Consider the following 20,666-nt stretch of genomic DNA (forward strand, 5'->3'; position numbering starts at 1 on the left):
CATTGCACAATTTAGCCACATGGTGGCAGCACGCGTCTACTATACTGTCGCCCGGCAAGAGACTCAAAGAAGTAGGAGTCTGAGAAGACTAAAAGAAATAGTGACTAGGCAAAAATGCTACATTCAGGGAACAAACACTATAGAAGTCCATAGGACAATGAGAGGAACTGCATCCCAGGAAGCCTGTAGCCAGGTGATAAGGCTAAAAGAGAGACTGTTCACTCAGGCCTTATCACCACCTAAGACTCTCTCCACTGAAAGTCTAAGCTATGATGAAGAGAGCCTGGACCTTACAGCCCTCTCCTACTTATCACTTTTTCCTGTTTCTGGTCTGCCTGGTCCCACAGAAAACAAGAAATGCTTCTGTTTGGTTTTAATTTTCTGATCACCCAGATGTTTTAAATGAGCAAAGCATTCTGAACTCTTAAGTCATCAGCTTCAGTCAAACATTTCTTCTCAGGTAATCCACATTTTAACAAAAGAAGCTAGGAGCAGGCATCCTGGCTTTTGTTAAGGGCAGAGGCAGCTTTTCTGCATTGCTACATGATCAGCTCGGACCGGGCTAATGGCTTTTGTGCCATATCGAAATATGGGCCCACAATCCACCCTCTTATTAATTTTAATAAACCCTTTGCTTCTGCAACAAGACAGATATGTCGCGCCTGACTTGGGCAAAGTCCTCATTTACCCAAATTTTCCCGTCATTGGAGCAGGCATCTTTTATGCAAGCCCCTGTCTTAGGCATCTGGGGAGAAGCCTCACACCCGTCATTGACTGCCGACCTCTGTAAAGAGATTAGTGGAGAGAAATATACTTTCTAGGCCCTGTGTATCAGCCATTACTTGTTAGGATGCATCACAATGCTTCATGTATAATTATGCTCCCAAAGACTATATTCTCCTATCTTAAAGGAGAGTAGAATCACCTGAGTTGAAAATGTTTCCTCCGCTGGTACAGAACATCATTCAGAGTTTACTTTCTCAGCATGCGTATCAACTCAACATTCATAGTCAATCTCTCTTTCAGCCAAATCTCAACCGCAGCAACTCACAATCGTGATTTTTACACATCATCAGTCAATACCGTTCTTTAGTTTTCTAATACCGTAACTTCATGTTTAGCCGGTCAAAACCAGCTCTCCCAATTTTCATAATTTCATGTTTGGCAGGTCAAAACCAGCTTTCCCAATTATTGATAATTTCATAATTAGCCGGTAAATACCAGCTCTCCTAATTCGTAATTGCATGTTTAGCCGGTCAGTACCAGCTCTCCAATTATTCATAATTTCATAATTTTCTTTACCATAACTTTATATGAAATTAAAATGACTGGAAACATTCAAAAATTGCCCAAATATAATATGCTTAACCATTGGAGAAATGCAAATCAAAACAACTCTGAGACTCTTATCTCTGTAACATGACAAAGATTAAAAACTCACAACTTATGTTTAAAGGAAACTCCTCCACTGCTGTTTAATTCTCACAAAATTAGGCAACAAACCATTTTAAAACTCAGCTATCTCTTCTGGGCCTATATACAAAAGATGCTCAACCATACAACAAGGACATGTGCTTAACCATGTTCATAGCAGAATTACTTTATCATACACAGAATCTGAAAACAACTCAAATGAATCTCCTCTACATATATCATGAACGAGATACTCATAAATATTATAAATATTTGAGTAACTCTAATCACACAAATTGAAAAACTTGTATAACAAGAACTTTAAATCTCTGAAGGAAGATATTTAAGCCATCAGAAAATTGAAAGATTTCCTATTCTCTTGTAAAGATAGCACCAATCATAGCAAAATTGACAATGTTATTGAAAGCAATCTACGGATCTAATGCAAATGCCCATTAAACTTGTAACAAAATTCTTCACAGACTTTGAAAAAACAATCCTTAGCCTTGTGAGAAAAGACAAAAACTCAGGCTAGCCTGAACAATCTTAAAATCCTGTACAATCAAGGAACTTCTGAATGCATCACAATCTCTGACTTTAAACTTTACTAGAGGCACAGCACTGAAATCAATCCACCTTGGATACAAATTCACTTGCCTACAAACAGCAGACTATTAACAAAAAGGCAAAATTGTGAAATGAAAAAGCATTTTAACCTGCTTACCTCAGAGGCTACTTTAATTTAAATCTGGCTTTTTCTTTCAGTTGAAGCTGCGCTGCACAGCAGGGAGTAGAACAGGCTCTTTGTCTGTTAGACTGCCTTCCTGAGCTCTAGGGGGCAGATTTTTTACTAGGTGCCGGGGCTCAAGTCACATCCGCATCTAGCAGTCAGGTAGGCCCTGAATTAGCATCTCTATAAGACACCTTCCAAATTACAAAAGAAAGGAAGCACCAAACGTCTGAACTCTTAAGTCATCAGCTTCAGTCATACATTTCTTCTCAGGTAATCCACATTTTAACAAAAGAAGCTAGGAGCAGGCATCCTGGCTTTTGTTCAGGGCAGAGACAGCTTGTCTGCAGAGCTACGTGATCAGCTCCGACCGGGCTAATGGCTTTTGTGCCATATCGAAATATGGGGCCACACTGAAAGAACCTGTAAACTTCCTACTACTGGGGCTCATTATTGCCACCCAGAGTCCATCAATAGCTAGGACCACCTAGCTGGGATTCAAGACAATAGCAGTTACCACAATTCCATATTGGTAGTTAGTGTTACCTCTTCAGAGGAAGGTGGGATAAGAACTGGAGGTAGAAATCAACTATACAATTTAGGGAAGAGGCGGCTGGAGAGATGGCTCAGTGGTTAGGAGCATTGTGTGCTCTTCCAAAGGACCCGAGTTCGAGTCCTGGCAACCACATGGTGGCTCACAGCCATCTGTCATGGGGTCTGGTGCCCTCTTCAGGGCACCAGAATATTGTATATAATAAATAAATAATAATAAATAATAAATATTTGTTTATATTTATATGTATATGTATATAAAATAATATAATAAATAATAAATAAATAATATTTATATTTATTGGTGTTTATATGTATATAAAAATAATATAATAAATAATAAATATTTATATGTATATAATAAATAATATAATAAATAAATAAATATTTAAAAAAACCAATTTAGGGAAGAAAAAAAACAACTCTCGTGGCTCTTTATTGGCTCCCTATTTGCTCACAATCTACTACCCACTGGTGTTCTTGATTGTTAGGCTTGCCCAGAATCCCTCAATAGCTAGAATTGCCCAGCTAAGCCTCAAGCAGTTCCCCAACTAGATGAGCAGAAATCAAATGACTAAGCCAGCACAGCCCTTCCCAGCTCTACCATTCCACCCTAGGGGAACACAGGGTTCTAGTCTGGAATATTGGCATTTTAGTAGAAACTCTTCCAGTCTCTGAGAGCACTTCCTGTTCTTTTCCAAAATATGGTGTTACTTGTATGTGTTCCATTACAGAGTCACTGACCAGTGTAATAAACCCTTTCCCTTATAGCTCAGATATTCTGAAGCCAAACCTAGGTCACAGGCAAACAGCAACCCTTGATAAAGCAAAATTCATCATTTTTCTAATTTCTGGAAAGCTTAGAGGCAAGAAAGTGGTGACATAAATGATGTAATTAAAGTCTAGAAGTGTTTTACCCTAAAAGCATCAACTGCAAGCAATTTCTAAGTCTGTTTTGCCTCTGTCCATGACAAGAACCCACTTGTTCCAAAATTCTATAAAATGATTTTTCATGTTAAACTCTGCTGTTTCTGGGAATGCTAAAAGCTAGAACTCTTCACATATGTGGGAAAAGTTATATTTGGACCTTTCAGTTCTGTACCAGAAAAAAGAGACATTTTTAAAGAACTTTGCCACTGTGGCTTATTTTAAAAAAAAAGGCTTTCTAACTTTAAACATGTTTAAAAGGCCTTCTTTCCCTATACATGTGTTTAAAAGTTCCAGGCTTTTTTAATAAAAAAACAAAAACAAAATCGAAGTTCACTGTGTGTTTAAACAAAATTATGAAACGGCCTGTATTCCTCTTTATAGATTATTTTTCTTAGTCATCTCATTTTAAAATATATGAGTTTTACATTAGGAATTTTCATTTATCGTTTTTCTTTTTCCTTTTTGCTGGGTTGGGACTTGGGGCCACTCCCATGCAAGTCAGGTGTTTATTACTGAGCTACTCCCAAATTCAAGATTGAACCTTTTTGTTTTGTTGGGGTTTTTTTGTCGTTGTTGTTTTGTCTGTTTGGATTTTTTGTTATTATTGTTTTTGAGGTGGAGTATCTCTGTGTAACCCTGGCTGTACTAGAACTCACTCTGTAGACCAGGCTAGCAGCAAACTCACAGAGATCTCCCTGCCTCTGCCTCATGAGTGAAGGTTGTAATTTTTTAAAGATAATGAAAAATATGGCTATTTGTTTTTTATCCCTGTACCAAAATACCTTCAGGAACCTAAAATGACTAAAGGTTTCAGAGAGCCATGATCAGATGGCTTTACAGTATGGGCCTCAGACAAGACAAAAAAGTAGTGGGTGAAGCACATAGCAGAGAAGGCTGCTTACTCAGCCAACAGACAGTAGTAACTGAGAGCTAAGAAGCCAGAGCAAGGCATCACTTCACAGAAATACCCCCACGAGGGGCTGGAGAGATGGCTCAGTGGTTAAGAGCATTGCCTGCTCTTCCAGAGGACCTGAGTTCGAGTCCTGGCAACCACATGGTGGCTCACAACCATCTGTCATGGGGTCTGGTGCCCTCTTCAGGGCACCAGAATATTGTATATAATAAATAAATAATAATAAATAATAAATATTTGTTTATATTTATATGTATATGTATATAAAATAATATAATAATAAATAAATAATATTTATATTTATTTGTGTTTATATGTATATAAAAATAATATAATAAATAATAAATATTTATATGTATATAATAAATAAATAAATATTTAAAAAAAAGAAATACCCCCACGAATCTCCATCTCCAAACAGCCAACCAAACTGTTGTCCCATCAACCAGCTACTCCAGTGATGAGGTTAGAGGCTCTGGCATGTTCCGGCCTCTCCAAACCCCATGTGTTAACAAGCAAGCAGATAGCCTTCGGGTGTGACAACGCTTAATTTAAACCCTTACACCATGCTTCTAAGTACTAAAAACTTACGATTAAATCATGATGTTTGGTACCTAACTTTAAATACCTACAAAAGCATTTATGATGTCTTTCTTTAAACATCTGTGAAGCTGCACTACGTAAACATGCACAAGAGAGACAGGCTGAAACCCAAGCCAGCAGATTATAAACCACAACTTCCCAAAGTTTGTGTCCATTAGACAACACAGATGTCCTTGTAGCCTGTCTGTCAAAAATAAAGGTCCAAAATAAAGTTCAGTATGATATCTACTAACAATGTTAATACGTAAAGAGTATTTACTTTTGAATAACGTTGTTACACTAAACCAGGACTTTAAATTCTCAGTACTATAAATATATAGCCCAAAGAACCATGTTATAGTTGCCTGTGAATCTTAGGATTCTGCCTTCCAATGATCAATCACCAAAATCCCCATTTCTAGATGTGACAACTAAAAGCTGAGTCCAGATATAGCTCTATGTCTCCTAGGACTTAAATAAAATCACTGCTGCTTTAGAAACCATGAGTTAACTTAAATGAAATTCTAAAAGTTGATCTAAGCGATTTTATGAAGACTTTAGATATATTAGTCAATATTACTAATAAATCCAAATCTTATAAATGGAGTCAATACCAATAGGGAATGTAAACATTCTAAAGAAGGAAAAAATTCAAAGCATAATAACAAGGACATGAATGCTGCTATCACATGATACTCATAATGTTTTCAATCTCGAAGCCTTCGGGTCCACGAAAGAAACCAACACCGCTAAAAGTCCACTATTTCAGGATGAAATCAGTGACGGCTTACGGCAAGTTGTCTAAAGGACAATTTCTGTCTTTGTGACACACACCCAGTTAATGTTAAACTAAAACAAACTCAGGTAGTAAGTGAACTAGGACAAAATATGCTTAAGACAGTCTAAAATTGTATAAAGACAGTTCACTAATATGTCTAAGTTTCTTTCTCATTTCTCTTCAAAGGAAATCTGTCATAAAAATACACACATTTTATCAAACACACTACACACTACACCAACACATACACACACGATACAAACACACTACACACACCATACTACACCAAACACATATACATACACACATCATACACACACTACACCACACACATACACACACCAAACACATCGCACACACTACACCACACACATACATTTCTACACAATACACATCACACTAAACCACATACATATACACATCACACACTCCACACTATACCACACTACATCACACGTACCACACACATACATATACACACCATCCACACCACACACACTACACCACACACACATACCTACACACATCACAATACACCACACACACATACACACACATGACACACACCATACTACACCACACATACCACACTAAACCACACACACCATACACACACACATCACAATACACCACACACACATACACACACATGCACACACACACTAAACCACACACACATATACACTACACACTACACCACACACACACACACCACACACACACATCACAATACACCACACACACCACACACACACATCACAATACACCACACACATACACATCACACACACACACTACACCACACACATACACACACCACACACATCACACATACACTACACCACACACATACACACACCACACACATCACACACACACATCACACACACATCACACACCACACACATACATACACACCATCCACACACACACACCTACACACTACACCAAACACATACACACCACACACATCACACACCACACACACATCACACACACACCACACACATACACACACCACACACATCACACATACATTACACCACACACATACACACACCACACACATCACACACACACCACACATACATACACACACCACACACATACATACACACCATCCACACACACACCTACACACTACACCACACACATACGCACCACATACATCACACACCACACACACATCACACATACACTACACCACACACATACACACACCACACACATCACACATACACTACACCACACACATACACACACCACACACATCACACACACACCACACATACATACACACACCACACACATACATATATACAACTAAACCACATACATACACACATCACACACTCCACACTATACCACACTACATCACATGTACCACACATACATATACACACCATCCACATCACACACATCTACACACTACACCACACACACATACCTACACACATCACAATACACCACACACACATACATACACATGACACACACCATACTACACCACACGTACCACACTAAACCACACACACATACACACACCACACACACACACATCACAATACACCACACACACATACATACACATGACACACACCATACTACACCACACATACCACACTAAACCACACACACCATACACACACATGCACACACTATAAAGAATCTTAAAGCAGTTAGACATGGGCATGGGCATAGTGGCACACACCTTTAATCTCAGCACTTGAGAGGCAGAGGCAGGCAGATCTCTTTGAGTTCAAGGCCAGCCTTGTCAACATAGAGAATTTCAGAACAGTCAAGGATACATTGAAATCGTGTCTCAAAAGTACAAAAGAAAAAAAAAACATCAGCAGCAAGTAGTTAGTTTAACCAATCCAGAGAATAAAGAAATTTTATGGAAAAATAAAGTAAAAATGAACACTGCCTAACTAAGGTTTTCATTAATCTTAAACATAGCCCAATTTCTTGCTATTTTTAGAAGAATTATTTACGTGTGTGAGTGCTTCTATTTGCATGTGTGCCTGCACGAAAGAAGAGGGCACCCGTTCCCACTACAGATGGTTGTGAGCCACCATGTGGTGGCCGGGACTCGAACCCAGGACCCCTGGAAGAGCAGCCAGTGCTCTTAACTGCTGACCACTCCTCTAGCCCCAACTCCTTGTCATTTTAAGGCTAGAGATACTGTTCTATTTCTCCTTAAACCATACACCAAACAAAAAATAGCAAGTGAAACCAAAATTTTAAATCACAAAGATAACCACAGCTCCTCAAGAATGGCCTGGGTGCCAAGAATGTAGGATCCAAAAATTGTGTATACAAAAGTCAAATCTATACTTTTTTTTTCAAAAACAATGGATCATGTCAAAGCTTGAAAACATCACTTTCTTTGCACATGAAAAACATGTACGTTAATAAGACCTAACAGGAGATGTAAATATCTGGGTAGGGAAGGTCTACAATCACAGAACTTAGGAGGCGGAGGCAAGTGAATGCATCAAGTCCGAGCCAACGTGGGCCACACAGTAAGACCCTATCTCTGAAGAAAAACCAACTAACCAACAAGTGACCAGAGTAATCCCTGTAGCATTCTATAGCCATCTTCCAAGGTTTCAAAGATCACTTTCAGACTGTTTAACTTCAGGATGATGCAGAATGATAACAACAGCAAACATTTGGTTTCTGATGGTAATGACAACCTCTGAATTACTTTTATTTATTTATTTTACAGCCCGACTGCAGTTTCCCCTCCTTCCTCTCCTCTCATTCCCTCCCCCTCACCTCTGTGCCCCCAGTCTACTGTTTCTGCTGCATTACTTTTTAAGTTGTCTTTCCTATCCTTGTGAGCAAAATAAAAAATACAACACACAGATCTCACTCATTGTTTCTTTCCCTTAGCCTTTTCCTCAACTGTTAGATTTCCCCAAACACAGATGGAAATGTCCAGTATGAAGGAAGAAATGGAATGTTTTCACATTCGGTATTTAACTGGTAGCGATCCATTTTCATGATTCCATGCTGGGCTTAAACTTGCTATGCACAGTTTTTTTTTGTTAGAATTTATTTATTATGTATACAGTGTTTTTCCTACATATATGCTGCAAACCAGAAGAGGGCACCAGATCTCATTACAGATGGTTGTGAGCCACCATGTGGTTGCTGGGAATTGAACTCAGGACCTCTGGAAGAGCAATCAGTACTCTTAACCTCTGAGCCATCCCTCCAGCCCCTATACACAGTTTCTTATGTTTGTTTTTCTGGCTATTTTAGACAAATTTCTAAAATGAATTTATGAGTTCAAGCACTAAGACCTTTGAGAGAGTTACAAAAAATTGCATACTGCTTTTCAAAGCTAATAAATTGTACACTTTTATCTCTTTTGATCACTGCATCCTCAAAAACATTGGACATTTTTAGTGTTATAGTATTTGTGTTCTAATAAATAAAGTTTTACTGGAGATCAGAAGGCAAAGCAGCCACCCTAGTCAGCCCTACAGGCCAGGGAGTGGTGGCACATACCTTTAATCCCAGGACTCAGAAGACAGAGTTAGATGGATCTCTTTGAGTTCAAGGCTACCCTGGGCTACACAAAATCAATCCACAAACAGATCCAGGTGGTGATGGTTCACACCTTTAATCCCAGCTTTTGGGAATCACACACCTTTAATGGAGAGAGGTGAAGACAGGAGCAATATGACTGGGCAGAGAGTAGAATATTTTTTGTTCGTCTGAGAGTTGGTAGAGATAAGATCTCTCTAGTTGCTTGACTGCTTTGCTTTTCTGATCTTCAACTTGAACCCAATATCTATCTCTAGGTCTTTATTATTCGTGCAACAGAAATTTCTCTTCCTAAAAGAAAATCAATTTAAGCACCAAAAGGAAGACCGAAGGACTGTTGGGGGATATCAGGAACAAAGCCCGTGTCTCACCCATACTAAACAAATACTCTACACTGAGTCACAGTCTCAGTACTCAAATGTTTCATCACGAGTTTACACATTTTAAAGGTGACTGCATTTGTCTGTGCTTCAACTGTACGAACTTTTAGTCACTTTTCCAGGATCCCCTAATATTAAGTTGCTATACCTCAACATAAAACTGCTGCTTGACATCCAGAAATTTAGTGTTTATACAGTCCAAAAAACCTTACTTACTGTAACTTTCCCACTATTTTTATTATTGGAAAATTCTTTTCCATTTTGACATAGCTATTGATATAGTTTCAGTGCCTTTGTTAAAGATACTACACATTTCAGACATAGACCTCAGGGAAATAGAGTTGGAACTGACCTGCAAGCCTCCTTCCCAAGGACTAGCTCTAGTAGTACCTGAAGATGCTATGCAAACTGCCAAAGGAAAAGAGAAATCAACATTCCTACCCAGCTATAAAACTTAGGAACCTCAGTGATACACGTGCTTGCACAACCGTGTTGAGCCTTTCACTGTGCTGGTGCTCTGACATGGGGATCAGACAAAAACTATCAGGATCAGTTTTCAGGAAACTGGAGACAGGCAGATGTCTGTGAGTTCAAGGCCAGCCTGGTTTACGTAGTGAGTACCAAGACAGCCGAAGCTATGTAATGAGACCTTATCTCTCAACGATGTTTTCTTCATTTTACTGGCACACATACAGGTTTCTTTTAGTCTTTAAAACCAAATCTCACTTCTAAGACAAAGTGTGAGGTAGTCCCTTCTACTGCTAAATTATATAGAAGACAATTTTAATTATGTTGTCCTGTAGACAGAGCAAGGGTACCATTTGCTAAAAGTAATGGAGAAACTCGGGCACTTTGAGGACTCCTCAGAATAGCTACCTTATTTCCTTTGGAGGGAAACTGTAAAAGAGAAAGCATCAACTGAGGCCTGTTAGAAATCAGTAACCCTGGCATGCATGCTGCTTAGGTTTCATCAACTGTGACATCGAGAAAATGACTTTAGAATATAAGTTTATGCTGAAATAAGAAAACCACCTAGTTCAGAGATCAGTTTCCTCCCTCTTGTTGTTATGGCTACATGGAATGCACTTTTGCATTACGAAAGATGTCTGAGAGGTAGCATAACTACCAACCACCCGTCCCTTCCTAAAAACTAATAAATATTGCAGAAACTCAAGAATGACCCAACATATTACCAAGTGGTCCTTCTGAGTTGTTGTGCCAGGATTACTAATTTCTAATAGGCCTCTGCTGTCGCTTCCCTCGACCCTAGTTATCCTCTTCAGGGAGAAGGCAGGTGAGATTCATCTTGATTCACCCCGTTGTCGACCAAATGTGGAAAATTCTTTAAGCACGGCCACTTTTCCATTTTGTCTACACACTGAAATCATCTGGGGAACTTTCAAAACCTTAACGCCCAAGTCACACCCCAACCATGCACATCATAATATCTAAGGGGTGGGTGGGGCCAGTCACCTATACTTTAAAAAGTGTCCAGTATGGTCCAAGATGAAGCCAAGGTTGATACCTGCTATGCTGGATCGCCCCTCTTGATTTCGAGTGACTTCTGCCATAAGTGAAATCAGAAAAGCCAACCTGGAGCAAGTCAGAACCACAGCCATGCTCAGAAGGTACAGTGGGATCCCAAACACGGGGACAGCACAAGTGCTGCGCTGAGCTCCACCCCGCGCCTCACTGGAGGACCATGCTTTCAAACAGCTTGCCCTTCCAGCAAAAATAAGTCGGCTAATTGGGACACCTGGCTCGAGCACGAGGGCCTTGCTCGCAGGTGGGCCCCGCTCAGCCCTAGTGATGCCCCACCTCTAGCCACGCCCTAAGTACACCTTTATGGCACAACAGGACTTAATGGGGTTTTGACACTGGCATGGTATGCTCCTCCCTCTGGGCCTCTCCGCTGCCGCCCCGCGCCCTCCCTCAGCACCGTGTGACCCTGTTCACCCTCCGCCCCCTCCGCGCCCCGTACCAGCTCCAGCGGCGGTTGCAGGTCACAGGTGGTGCTTTCTCCGCTGTTTATCCACTGTTCTGTTAATATTTCGGCATTTTTTATTTTGCCACAGGGGCCCGGGCATCATGGGAAATCGAGTTCCCTTTGCATTCTGCACATTCACGGACTACAGGCAAAATGGCCGCCGCAGGGAATCATGGGAGACGTAGTCCAGAGCCCCGGGGAGTGGCGCGGCCATCCCTCCGCGACGAGGGGTGTGGGGGCGGGGCGCCCACACGTGCGGACACGCCGCGGGGAGAACCCAGGCCCCTCCCCCGGACCCCAGCCGCGATTAGTACCCAAGAGAGAACAGGGTGGTGGTGGCGCAGGCCTTTAATCCCAGCACTCAGGAGGCAGACGCAGGTGTATCTCTTTGAGTTCAAGGCCAGGCAGTTCCAGATAGCAGAGCTAAGAGACTTCTGGATTAGGCATTCGAATGTGGGGTCTTCCATTTAAATGAAGTTCGAAGGACAGAGAGAGTGAGGTACGGAGTCCTGTGCATCATTCACAATGATGTTTCCGTGCTGGTCCCAAATCACCACCCATGCGGTTTCTGGAGTCCTTTAGGGGCTGTTCTGAAGTGCACCAACTAGATATTTACTAATGCTAATGGCGTTTGGTTCTTGTTTTGGGTTTGGGGAAGGGGGAACCGAGGGAGCCTTGCATGTGTATTTTAGACATATAGACACCACCATGTCAAAAGACCCAATGCCTCAGTTCCGCGGGAATAGATGAACTTCCCTCCACCCCACCAGCACAGGGAGCTTCAGTGTAGTGATGTTTTGTTTGGTTTTGTGTTTTTTCTTCAGCTTTCACCCCTGATAAGTGACTTCAGCTGTTTCTTATATAGAGCAATTAGAAGCCAGGTGGTAGTGATGCACACTTTAAATCCCAGCATTCGGGAGGCAGAAGCAGGCGGATCTCAGAGGAGGTCACCAGTTTCAGTCAAGGTAAGGGAATACTGTGGGAGTGTGTTGGTCTGTCTATGTGTGACACTGTTCGCCCTCCGCCCATAAAAGCAAGAAGAGTTAAGGGACCCTTCCATTTAAGGTCACTGAGTTCAGACTGGCAAAACCAAGAATCCCATCTGATACCCAGATCACCCTCCCTGCACAAACTCTCATTCCATAGTCTTCAGCTCCTCAAAAACTCATTCAGTCTTCAAAATGAGTTCGATGTGTCAGAGTGTGAAGCCAAACAGAGAACAAAAGATATGTGTTCAGCCGTGCTGTTTCTAATCAACACCCTGGCTTTGGTGCACACCCACCATTAAAATCACATAAAATGGCAATAAAGTTCTCCACAATATATCACTCACAGTATGATCCATTCTTCTGAGTCACTGGTCCTCTTTCAGCACAAAACATGGTATGATTACTCTACCGAGCTGTACCATATCCTAAAGCCTGCAAGTATTAGCCATATACTCATAAAAGGCATTTGTAAGAAGAGTTTGATACAAAGGTAGCTTTTCCATAACTAAATCTCACTGATCTCCCTAGGAAGCACAAATAACTCTAATACCCAAGTGCCAGTATTGAAGTTACCCCAAATTTTAGTGATTGGCCATTAAAGCAAGAAATGTTAAGGGACCCATCCAAGGTCACTGAGTTCGGACTGGCAACTGATACCCAGATCACACTCCCTGCACAAACTCTCATTCTATTGCCTTCAGCTCCTCAAAAACTCGTTCAGTCCTCAGAATGAGTACAATGCCTCTGAGTGTAATACCCAAGGGCCAATATTGCACTGACCCCAAATTTTAGTGATTGGCCATTAAACCTAGAAAAGTTAAGGGACCCTTCCATTTAAGGTCACTGAATTCGGACTGGCAACACCAAGAATCCCATCTCATACACAGATGACAATCCCTGCACAAACTCTCATTCTATTGCCTTCAGCTCCTCAAAAACTCGTTCAGTCCTCAAAATGAGTTCAATGCTTCTGAGTGTGAAGCCAAACAGAGAACAAACAATATGTGTTCATCCGTGCTGTTTCTAAAAAACACCCTGGCTTTGGTGAACAACCAACATTAAAATCACTTAAAAATGCCAATAACTTCTTCCACAATATATAAATTACAGTATGATCTACATCTTATGAGTCATTGGTCCTCTTTCAACACACATGGCATGAATCCTTTACCGAGCTGTACTATATCCTGAAGCCATCATGTATTTGCCACATAATTATAGAAGGCATTTGTGCGAAGGGTTCGAGTCAAAAGGAGCTTTCCCATAACTAAATCTCAACGATCTCTCTTGGAAGCCCAAATAAATGTAATACCCCAGTGCCAATACTGCAGTGACCACAAATTTTTAGTGATTCGCCATTAAACCCAGAAGAGTTAAAGGACCCTTCCATTTAAGGTCACTGAGTTCGGACTGGCAACACCAAGAATCCCATCTCATACACAGATCACCCTCCCTGCACAAACTCTCATTCCATAGTCTTCAGCTCCTCGAATTGGCTATATTACTTGCCTCTTTGATTGCTCTGCTTACACTCTTGAGTACTTGACCAACTACTGCATCCTATTGGAATTCTTCCCTTTCGAAAAGAAGAAGGATCAAATGAAGAAATGCATGAAGGAAAGACAGACAAAAAGAAGAAAGGAAGAAAGAGTGCTGCTAAGGTCAAGACCAGAGAAAAACAGAGATCCTCTCTGCTTCATAAGAAAAACCAGTGAGGTAACTGGAAGTAGGGTCAGGAGACAGGAATTAAATAGGGTAGTATCACCTGATTTCTTAGCACTGATACCTGAATTAGATAGGGTAGTATCACCTGATTTCTTAGCACTGATACCTGAACCTCCTTTCAGGCAAATCAAATTAGCATTTGAGCATAAGATCCAAAATTCACTCACTCTCTCTCCCTCGCTCTGTGTGTTTGTGTGTGTGTGTGTGGGTGGGGGGGTATTGTGAGGTTGTAGTGGTGTGTGTGGTATGTAAGCTCCTAGTATGATTTCCTGATGTGTCCAGGAAGGAGAACCTCCACACCAGATGATCAAATGTGTGTGTGTACGTGTGTCTGTGCACAGTCACGCGTGTCTCTGCACATTTGAGGTTGATGCCTATATACAGGTTTGAGTGTGTTTTCTCGTGTCTTGTCCACTTTTTTTCTGAGACAGAGTCTTTCATTGGCCTGAAGCTCACAAAATAGGGTAAGCTGTCTGAGCAGTAAACCCCAGGAACATTACGTATCCACAGTTTTGTGCTGGGATTCCACAACTGGAGTTTTATGTAGATTCTGGGGATTGCAAATCAAGCACCTTGTTAATTGAGCTTTCCCCTCAAATCCTAGGATGAAGTTTTAATTGGGATACAAAATAATCAGTTAGAAATGTGGTTTTTAAAAAGTGGATTTATATTTTTTAAAAAAGGTGGGGGCGGGGGTGTATTCTGAAAACTTTGACTTTGATCCTGAGTTCTAAGTGTTTTCCAAATCAGCTAGGGCTCCAAAAGACCAAGGTATTATTCCACCAAAACCCAAGTTGGTGAGCCAAAGAGTTTAAAACTTACAGCTAACAGATGAGGAGTTACTTACAGGAGCAAAGCAGCGACACCACAGAAAGTCTGACTGCAGCAAGGAAAGATTCCTTCTCTGTAGCCAGATAGATGGAAGTGCCTGCCCGTCAGTCGACCGTTCACACTCTCAGTACTCCAGTGTCTCCAGAGGCTACAGAAACACAAGTAACTGGGTCAGAATCACACACAGATGACAAGGAAATACTTCGGTGAGAGTCTAATAACTCCCACTCCAGGTTAAATGCCCTTGTATAAAGAACCATCAGCAGGCCGGTGGTGGTAGGGTGTGTAACAAGGAAGCTCAGTAAGTCGTGGAAAGCAAGCCTGTAAGCAGCATTCCTGCCATGGCCTCTGTATACTGGTATATTTGTGTTAAAATGAATAAAGCTTGCCTGAAAATAAGCGGGCAAAGCAGCCACACTCCTCAGCTATACAGGACCGTGGTGGTGGTGGGGGGGAGCAAAACTTTAATCCCAGTGCTCAGGAGGCAGAGGCAGGCAAGTCTCTGAGTTCAAGGCTATTCTGGGCTATACAAGATTGATCCAGAAACAGATATCAGTGTTTGGGAATCACACATGTTTAATCCCAGTACTGGAGAAGGGGAGACAGGAGCAATATGAAGAGCAGAGAGAGGAATATAAAGGGGGAGAGACAGGAACTCAGGAGTGTGGAGTCTGATAATTTGTGGAGACAGGATCATCACCTTGAGTCTGAAGACTTGGTAGAGGTGGTTGGCTGCTTTGTATTTCTGATCTTCAGCTTGGACCCCAATACCTGCCTCTGGGTTTTTATGATTCTGCTACACCTCTGCTTTGATTTCTGCTTCGAGATTCCTTCCTTGATTTCCTTACATGATGGACTAAAACTGGAAACTTAAATAAAGCCTTTCAATTTGATTTTGACCATAGTGATTACAATTTAAAACTAATACAGCATATTCCCAAGTGGGGGATAAACCAGACACCCTTAAATCTCATATATGGGCCATCCATAATCTTCAGCGTGACACATACCCTGCATTAAGAGCCCCAAACCACCATTAAGGCCACTTGCTTTGAAGAATTTTTTTTTAATTTTAGAGATTTATTTTACGAAAAAGTTGCAAAAATAAGACAGAATATTCCCAAATGCCCTGAACCTGGTTGATTCTTTTGTTACGATTTTGAGTGGATGTGTCACAATTGTTGAGCCAATCAAGGCATTCCTAATTACTAAATCCATGGTTTATTCAGATATCCTTATCTTTTACCATTACTCTTTACCATTGTCCATTAGTGTCTCCCACGAAGACACTAATTCATACAGCAGTGGTTCCCATGGCTTTTTGTAAGACATATATTTGTGTTGAGGAATCATTTATACTTCTAGGGTAAAATGAAACGTTAGTGTGTTGCATCCTTCCCTACTGTCTTTATCTCAATGGAGTCACCTTTGGGAAGACCATGAGAAGTTCTTTTCTGAAGTACATCACCTCCATCAAGGTTGCAGAGAACATCAAGTTCTTCATGTTGTATATTGTTCATTTTATAAAAGCTCCCTCCAGAAATGGAAGCCTCACAGACATGGTGGCTGTCCTTGTGTTAATGTCGACCTACCACAGTGTCAACTGAGAGGGAAGCCTCTAATGAGAAACTGCCTACATCAGATGAAGAGGTTGGTCTTTGGACACATGTGTGTGTGGTTTCCCTGATTATTAATTCACAAAAGAGGTCCCGGTCCGCTGTAGGCAATACCATTCCTAGGGAGGAGGCTCTAGGTTAGATAAAAGTACCAGCGAAGCACGAGCCTATGGGCAAGCCAGAGAAGGGACTAGCTAATGTAAGACTTTAAGACAATCCTGAAGCCATTTCTGACTATTCTAAATCCTCTCAGCCTCCGTGCCATAGTGCTTCCCCTCCTCCCCTGGGAACTAAGGACCTTATAGCTACACACGCAGTAAGAGTAGGAGACTGAAGCACTCCTCTCTCAATAATGGACAGACTGGGGTCACACAGAGGTCAGACTGGGGTCACACAGGTCAGACTGGGGTCACACAGGTCAGACTGGGGTCACACAGGTCAGACTGGGGTCACACAGGTCAGACTGGGGTCACACGGGGGTCAGACTGGGGTCACACACGGGTCAGACTGGGGTCACACACGGGTCAGACTGGGGTCACACAGGTCAGACTGGGGTCACACAGGTCAGACTGGGGTACACAGGTCAGACTGGGGTACACAGGTCAGACTGGGGTCACACAGGTCAGACTGGGGTCACACGGGGGTCAGACTGGGGTCACACGGGGGTCAGACTGGGGTCACACACAGGTCAGACTGGGGTCACACAGGTCAGACTGGGGTCACACAGGTCAGACTTGGGTCACACAGAGGTCAGACTGGGGTCATACTGGGGTCAGACTGGGGTCACACAGGTCAGACTGGGGTCATACAGAGGTCAGACTGGGGTCACACAGAGGTCAGACTGGGGTCACACACAGGTCAGACCAGGGTCATACTGGGGTCGCGTAAAAGAAAATCAATTTAAGCACCAAAAGGAAGACCGAAGGACTGTTGGGGGATATCAGGAACAAAGCCCGTGTCTCACCCATACTAAACAAATACTCTACACTGAGTCACAGTCTCAGTACTCAAATGTTTCATCACGAGTTTACACATTTTAAAGGTGACTGCATTTGTCTGTGCTTCAAACTGTACAAACTTTTAGTCACTTTTCCAGGATCCCCTAATATTAAGTTGCTATACCTCAACATAAAACTGCTGCTTGACATCCAGAAATTTAGTGTTTATACAGTCCAAAAAACCTTACTTACTGTAACTTTCCCAATATTTTTATTATTGGAAAATTCTCTTCCATTTTGACATAGCTATTGATATAGTTTCAGTGCCTTTGTTAAAGATGCTACACATTTCAGACATAGACCTCGGGGAAATAGAGTTGGAACTGACCTGCAAGCCTCCTTCCCGAGGCCTAGCTCGAGTAGTACCTGAAGATGCTATGCAAGCTGCCAAAGGAAAAGAGAAATCAACATTCCTACCCAGCTATAAAACTTAGGAACCTTGGGGGCTGGAGAGATGGCTCAGTGGTTAGAGCATTGCCTGCTCTTCCAAAGGTCCTGAGTTCGAGTCCTACCAACCACATGTGGCTCAGAACCATCTGTAATGAGGTCTGGTGCCATCTGCTGGCCTGCAGACATGCACGCGGACAGAATATCGTATACATAATAAATAAATATAAAAATCAGAATAACGTATACATCATAAGTAAATATAAAAATCAGAATATTGTATCCATAATAAATCAATATAAAAATTAGAATATTGTGTATATAATACATAAATAATTAAATATAAAATTAGAATATTGTATACATAATAAATATATAAATAAATATTTAAAAAAAAAACTTAGGAACCTCAGTGATACCTTTCTGACAAGATACCCCCATGGTACAATAACAACACAAGGGCACTTTATCACGGGAATGACCAACATCTGTCTAATAGAACTTAAGGTCTACTCAATAGGAGGGAATGCACACCCAGTACTATAAACTTAGCCAATATCTATGGCTAGAGAGGTTCGAGACCCTAGGGGAGAACCAACAATTGCCAAAATCAATATACTTTCTAACAATACTCTAAATGCTTACTCTTATACCCAAAGATAAGCGTAACTCTCAACCCCTCCACAAGAAAACCCTTCTTTTGTAGTAGAGAACATTATAGAGATATACAACAGGTCCACATGGAGAGAATATGTGACCACAGGTGCTCAGCCCCAACTGGTTTTCCTACAATGTAACTCCTACTCCTAAGGCCCAGAAAAAACATGGAAGAGGAGGAAGATGGGAAGAACCAGATGACCCAGGACACTTGTTGCTAGTATCTTCTACACATGACAGAAAAACTGTACCTGTGAAATCTCAACAATACAGTTACCTAAACAAGACTTGCATAGTGATGCCACCAGTCGACATGCCAATGCGCATGAGGGAGATAAAACTTTAATTTTAATTTAATGTAATCAGAATTTTAATTTCATTTTGATGCAATTAGAACTTTAGTAATTTTTATTTAATGTAATTAGAATTTTAATTTGATTTTAATGCAATTAGAACTTTAATTTTAATTTAATTAGAATTTTTGATTTGATTTTATTGTAATTAGAACTTAAATTAAAATTCTCATTACAAAAGAAATCAAATGAAATTAAAATTCTAATTCCACTAAATAAAAATTAATTTAACGTAATTAGAATTTTTGATTTGATTTCATTGTCATTAGAACCTTGATTTAATTTTTATTTAACGTAATTAGAATTTAATTTGATTTGATCTTAATTCAATTAGAACTTTAAATTTCATTTAAATTTAATGTAATTAGAATTTTAATTTGACAAAGCCCCACCCCTCGATGGAGAGAAGAGCTAAGCACAACTCACTGTGGCTGACAGAGGGCGAATCAGTTTTTCCCAAGAACGAGCATCCAGATAGGTTATCCAATCCCAAGTGGTCAGCCCTTAACACGTGTACAGCAATATGGCTAGGATTAAAGCCATGGCTTTGACTGCTGGTTCCAGCCCATTCCTTAGCTTTATTCTGAGAGTCTTGCCTCATGGCAGAAGTACTGGCTGGAGTCATATTTATTGCCACAAATGTATGGTGTTTAAAGGTCTCTACCACCACCAAAAAGCATGCAGTCAGCTTTTCATCAATACCATTTAAGGTTTGCAGCTAAAGCTGAGTCAGAAAGCCTCTCTTTTTTTTTTGTCAAATATTTATTTATTTATTATGTATACAATATTCTGTCTGTGTGTATGCCTGCAGGCCACAAGAGGGCACCAGACCCCATTACAGATGGCTGTGAGCCACCTTGTGTTTGCTAGGACTCGAACTCAGGACCTTTGGAAGAGCAGGCAATGCTCTAACCACTGAGCCATCTCTCCAACCCCAGGAAGCTTGCCTCTAGCAAGCAGAGCCTACCTGAGAAAGTGCTGCTATCAGCTGTGTTTAACTCTATTCTTTTCTATCTAGAATAACTTCCCAAGCTCTTTAAGGCTTTAAAGTGGATTTAGTCAGCCCCACATTGGCACATCATTCTGTTGACTGAGGTTTGTGTCCTACCAGGTCACACATCTACTTAGTTCCAAGTAAACACATAGAGACCTACATTAATTATAAACGGACTGGCCTAGTAGTTCAGGATTCTTATTAACTCTTATAACTTATATTAGCCCATAAGACTTGTCTGTGTTAGCCATGTGGCTTGGTACCTTTCTTGACAAGGCAATCACATCTTGCTT

At 41.1% G+C, this 20,666-nt stretch overlaps 1 long non-coding RNA gene across 10 annotated transcripts in view; it reads right to left on the minus strand.

The window, feature by feature from the left end:
• LOC142837716 (uncharacterized) overlaps positions 1 to 20,666 on the minus strand; it is a 195,959-nt gene that overhangs the window by 69,269 nt on the left and 106,024 nt on the right. For all 10 annotated transcript variants that reach the window (XR_012908322.1, XR_012908323.1, XR_012908321.1 and 7 more), the window contains one exon: positions 15,385 to 15,516. This is a non-coding gene — a long non-coding RNA (uncharacterized LOC142837716). The remainder of the gene's footprint in view (positions 1 to 15,384; positions 15,517 to 20,666) is intronic.

Source organism: Microtus pennsylvanicus, chromosome 18 (assembly GCF_037038515.1).
Source record: "Microtus pennsylvanicus isolate mMicPen1 chromosome 18, mMicPen1.hap1, whole genome shotgun sequence".
NCBI classification, from domain to species: domain Eukaryota; kingdom Metazoa; phylum Chordata; class Mammalia; order Rodentia; family Cricetidae; genus Microtus; species Microtus pennsylvanicus.